A 6,000-nucleotide genomic window follows, 5' to 3' on the forward strand; every position below is an offset into this window, starting at 1 on the left:
TTCCTCAGTGTCCAAGACCGGACAAGGCCCCCTTCCAGGAAGCCTTCCAGTGACCCCCTTTCCCTCCAATTTCGGCCAGAGACTTGACCTCCCTTTCCTCAGCCACTTGTAAATATCTACTGTAGGAGTGAAACACCATAAAATAAGGTAGTGAATAAGAGAGTTCTTTAGCTGTGCCTTTCATCTCTGTATCCCCAGAACCTACTGAAGGGCTTGACCAAAGGAGATGCCCAGTCAATATCGGATAAACGGGTCATCAAATCTTTCCTGCAGCTCTGGGCTCTCCTTACCTTTTTTGCCACCCTTGCAGTTCTCAAAGCCAACTGAGAAGTTGAGCGACAATGAACAGTATCCCGAAGGCTCTGGTTTTCTGTCCTTAACCCAGGGACCTTTGCACCAGATTCTGAAAGCCTTGATACATAATACAGTGAGCTGGCTGGCTGGAGAGACAGAGGGATTCTGTTGACCAATTCCATCGGAGTCTACATCTGAGGCTTAAATGGAGAGCAGACCCACAGCTGCGCTCCAGGAATCCCATGCTGAGGCCAGGTCACAGACTTGGGCTCAGTCAGGCCTGGGTTTCTGTTTCACATCCTGCACCAGCTGTGACTTCTGCCATGTCGTCTACCTCCGTGTCCTGGTTTTCTCCTCTGTAAAATAGAGCCTGCTTCCAGGCTGCTGCTGGGAGTCAGGTGAGAGAGTGGATCGGAGCATCTTCACCAAGGCCAGCTTTGTGGATGTGGGTGCTCACTGCACACCCTGACGTCTGGGAGGAGTTCTCTGCCCTTCACCAGTGATGAAGAGCCACTACGAGAGCACGTGTGGCTGAGTGTGCCTCTCGGATCCCTGGGTGCCTTTGTCCTCCCTGCCTCAGTGTCACCACCTCAACTTTCCCAACAGGTGGTTGGGCTTCCCGCTCAGCTGGGCAGCACGGCTCAAACATTTGGCATTTCAGGCGTGGAAAGTTTTACTTTCTCTGAACTGTTTCTGCTCAGTGCTGAATTTTCTCCTGTCAGTTTCTAGGCCAGCAAATTGGCAGCTACATCTCACCTCCAGATTAAATTTGGCAGAGAACCCAGCAAACCTGCCTGACAAAGTGCCCACTGTTCCTTTCACCCACCCCAAGGGACTCTCTTCTCGATGTTTTCTTTTGATTTCTTCTGACAGTGTTTCCAATCTGCCAGGGGCACAGGAACTCAGATTTGGAAGTGGCTAGTGGGTGTCATTCAAGCGCAGTGACTCTAAGCCAGATCTTCAGCCTCCACTTGAATGCTTCTAGTGACGTGGCACTCACTACTGCCAACTTAGACTTTTTATATTTCAGACACTCCAGTGATTGTCATGTACCCCTTTCCCTCACCTCTGTGGATGGGCGATCCTCAGACCCTATTCACTTCTGGCGGGGGGGGGGGGTATTCTGAGCCAATGTGTCAACGCTTCAGGTCTTTAAGAAGAGTGATTGTATCTCTCCCTGATCACCTCCCACCCTCTGGTCAAGTTTTCTCTATGCTGAAAAACAAATCCCCTCACTTGGGATGAGTCATGTCAAGTCCCTTCCCCATCCTGATGAACACAATACTTTAGGGAGAATCTGAGTAGTATGAACTATAGGAGGAGCTGTCACCTCCCTTGTCCTGGGCATGATACCTCTATTAATGCATCCTAAATTTGAGCTTGCTGGTTTGGCTCACATTACACTGTGGCCTTGGATTGAGCAGCTGTGCTAATACACCAGTTTTCAAGGTGTCTGTGCATTTGGAGTCTACATCTGATCCGTGTTACAGAAACAAAAGCAGCCTACTCCTCACTTACATGTATCTCTTAGCTACAGAACAAATGCTGTTTTTACAAATTCCTATTCTGGCCCAAGAAAAGGAAGCTAACATTTACAAGCCGAGGCATCTCAACCTGTGCTAAGTACTAGCATTATTACCATCTTACAGATGGATTAACAGGTCAATCAGGCCAACGTTACACAGCTACTAAATGTCAGAGCCAGGCTCCAAAGACACCTTGGTGACACTGCCTTGCCCTCATCCAAGCCTCTTCTCTTCCCTTGAGTCTCTTTCCTTCCTGTGATTTTTCTTTCTTTTTAATCCCTCACTGTTTTGACAGCTCTTTGCTCCCCTGGTGATTTGCCCGGCTATTGCTAGGCTAGCAGTTCTTAAAATGCGGCTTGAGGACCACTTTTGGGGAGGGAGGCGGGAATGTCTATAAGGTCAGAACTATTTTTATAATAACACTAAGACTGCTCTCATAGGTATAGTGGAGTTTCCCAGAGAATACGTGACGTGATATCACAACAGATTGAATGAAGGAGCAGGTGTGAGAATCCAACTGTCTTCTACTAAGCCAGACAACAGAGAGATTTGCAAAAATCAAATACACCCTTCTTTCACTAATTTTTTAAAAATTACTTTTTATAAAGATTTTTTAAAAATTTTAACATGTAGTGGGTTTATTTTAAATGAATTAATATTTTTTAGATTTCTAATTTTAATTTCTAATCAAGTAACTATTGATAGATAGAACTCACGTGGACAGAAACTCTGGTTTCTCAATTTTTAAGAGAGGGAAGAGATCCTAAGACCAGAAGGTTTGAGAACTGCTATGTTAGGTGATGGTTTTTGTACTTCAGACTTGATAAGTGACCCAGAAAACACTGCTCGGGAAGGTCACTGGGGTGCTGGTGACGTGTTACCTACCCGCCATCTGCTGCAGACACGATTGGGATGTCAGATACCTGGAGCTAGTTTGATACCCCTCTGCCATACTGCCCTGCATTCCCACTGGCAAGGTAACAGACTCTCAACTCTACTTGGCTTTCAATGCCCTTTGCAGACTTGCTCCAACTTCCACCTTCAGCCTGTCTCCCTCCCTCTCCACATACAGCAAGACTTCATTATCCAGGCCTTTCCACACCTCCACACATTTAGATGTGCTGGTCACTGCCTAGAAATTCCATATTTCTCTCCTCATCTGAACTCCTACTCGACCTTTAAAGCTCACTTCGGTGGTACGTGCTCTATGAAGGCTTTCCTTGCCCAAGCCAGCAGAAGACTACTCCCTTGTTCTACTCTCTGAACATGTAGTTCACAAACTGTATATCTGACCATCATTATTTGCACATTTTTTTAATGGACATGTGTCAAAGCAAAAAGCAAAACTTGCCCTATCATTCAGTGGCAGTAGGAGCTCAACACCCACGGCTAACGAGAACTGGAAGGAACTGTGCTTTGCTGTCTTGGCTGCAGAGATGGGGTGGAAGGAGGGTTGGTCTGACATTGTAGAGGGAAAGCTCACGTGAGTGATGGGGAAATGCCAGGACCCGAAAGAACAGACTGGAAAGATGTAGGGAAAAACTCCATCATGCCCTGACACGCCCCCTTGTGGTGAGGGAGAGACATGTTTCAGGTGGATGTGCAAAGCGGGGAAGAACCAACATCTATGGGACGTGGAAGAGTTGAAACCAGGCTAGGGGGAGGAAGGAAAGATGGTGATCTAGAAAACCCAGTGCATACTGGCCCTCTATGGCCCCAGCTGTGTAGGGGAAAGGATATTCATTGAGCCCCTAATGCAAAGCCCAGCATTAGACACCCCCTTGGGCCTGCAAAGAAGGATTAATGAGGCAGGGCCCCAGACGTCCATAAGGATCACCATTTGGGAAGGGGACTTGCACAAGTTCTCAGGGACAAAAGGGACTGGGGGTATCTGCCCATGGAAGAACCAACTACAAAATCCCAAAGGAAACTCGGGAGTTAGAATGTGGAAGGACATCTTCCCGAGGGCTATCTAGAAATGGAGGCGGGAGGGACTTCTCCAAGGCCAGGGTCTGTGGTGAGCAGAGAGGGAGGTGTGGGTGCTGGAAAAGAGGAGTCCTCAGGCAGAAGGAGCCTCCTAATGCTGCAAGAGCCGACTCTTGATGGGCTGCTGCTTCTCAGCTAGAGATGGTGGAAGCGGCTTCCAGACTTTGGTGCAGAGAGAGGCATATTCTTGGGGCTTGACACACATTGCCAGGTGTCTGCCATTGGTGCTCTGTGTGGGTGGTCTGTCCTGGGCTGATTCCTCTAATGACAGACCTCCAGTGGGTTGACCAGTGTCTATTCATGTGTTTAGATCATGCTATTGATTCATTCATTCATTCATTCATTCATTCATTCATTCCTGTAATATTTGTTGAGCACTAAGAGCCAGAGTACTGGACTGAGGATGAGGACTAAGGGCCCAAACCCTGCCCTGAAGAGTTTTGTGACAGAGCTTTACCCCACCATAGAAAGTACCATAGCAGATGCATAACCAGCACAAAGATGGGACTTACTGGGGAGTCAGCGACAAATCAGGGAAGACTTCATGGAGCAGGAGATATATGAGCTGGGCTGTGAAGGTTGGATAGGAGTGCACACAGCAGGAGAAATGGGAGGAAAGGTGTCCCAGGCAGAAGCACATACAAGGCAGACCAGGCAAATCTGGGGATGGTGAGACAGTTAGTGTGGCTCAGGCATTGGCCTAGGAGGTGGGAGGTTAAGTTAGGACAGAGGCAAGTGTACAAGGTGTTCTAATGCAATATTGGAGACTCACATTTGAGCTCAAGGTCAGTGGTGGGTGGCCAAATAGATTCCGTGGACAGACCCCAAGGCCTACTTCATTAAGGCTTTAAATATTTAATGAGCACCTACTGTATGCCAAGCACAAGGAAGAGGCTGAACAGGCTACCTGCCTCTAAAGCTACCCTTTAATGTTTTACATTTGAAGGTTCTGCATGTGATTCTATACGGGTGGGGCGTGGGGGGCAGGTTATTGGCCAAAGAAACAAAAACCAAATCTGCAGCCTGTTCCTTCATTGGGGAGTGACTGCAGGTTTTGTTTTCTTGGTGCGTGGTCATGGTGCGGGTAGTGTCATTTGTTTATTTTGTTTTTAGCAGGGGAGACAGATGTGGTCAGATCTGTTTTCAAAAAGATAAAAATAATTATGTGGCTTTCAGCCCTTCGTTGCAGCCACAGTACAGGAAGCAGGAAGCCCACTAAAAGGGCGGGGGCTGGTTCTCTGGGCTCTGAGCTGAGGACTGGTTCTCTGGGCTACGCTGGATGTTCCCACGAGAAGACAATAGTGACAGATAATGTGGCTTCTTCCTTTGGTTCCAGCAGCCAGAAGGAAATGTTGGTTCCTTCTGGGAAGGAACTTGACCTCCTTTGAGGCTGAGAGCCAAGGCAATCAAAATACCACCCCAGCCCCTTTCCTTCCTGAGAAACCGACAACGCTGAGGACAGCTTGGGCGAGAGGAAAGAGCCCAATCGTTGAAATAGTGAAGATGTGGGTTCAAAACCTGGTTTGGCCACTTCTTATCCATGTGATCTCGGACAACTCATTCGTATTTTCCAGGCCTGAGTGTCCCATCATCTGTAATGATAATAATTATTATTTACACCTACCTCATGTACCACTTATTAAGACATATTACAAAGCCAGAGCCAAAGAAGCAGCCAAGGACAAAGCCAACAAATGGAAGAAAACAGAGAATCCAGAAAGTGTCTGAGAGCTTGATATGTGATAAAAGTGACTCAAGAATCAGTGGACAAAGGATGGAATATTTAGCCAACGGTGTTGGGGAAACTGGCTTCTATCTGGAACACAAATAAATTCACCTTATTATCTGTGTGTGTGTCTTTAGTTAACTTGGTTGACTAAAGACCTGAATGCAGAAGGTAAAATTATAAAACCTAATGAAAGGACGTTACTGACCTGGTTGAGCAGGAGCTGCCGTCCTGGGAGTCACACCGGCCACCAGCACTGAAACATTCAGTACAAAGAGCCCCACAGCCAGGAGCTTCCACAGTCTGCAGAAGGCTGTTGGTCAAGCCGTGCAAGCTTCTGCCAGATGAACCAACTCCACCTTGAATCAGGTGGTGCTGAAGAGATTGTTCAGGAGCCACACCAACCCGTCCCCTGTCCCTCTCTGGACCATTCGGAAGGTGAAGCTTCCTTGAGGGGAAGACAGAGCA

The sequence above is a fragment of the Rhinolophus ferrumequinum genome, chromosome 12 (assembly GCF_004115265.2).
Source record: "Rhinolophus ferrumequinum isolate MPI-CBG mRhiFer1 chromosome 12, mRhiFer1_v1.p, whole genome shotgun sequence".
Classification (NCBI taxonomy): Eukaryota; Metazoa; Chordata; class Mammalia; order Chiroptera; family Rhinolophidae; genus Rhinolophus; species Rhinolophus ferrumequinum.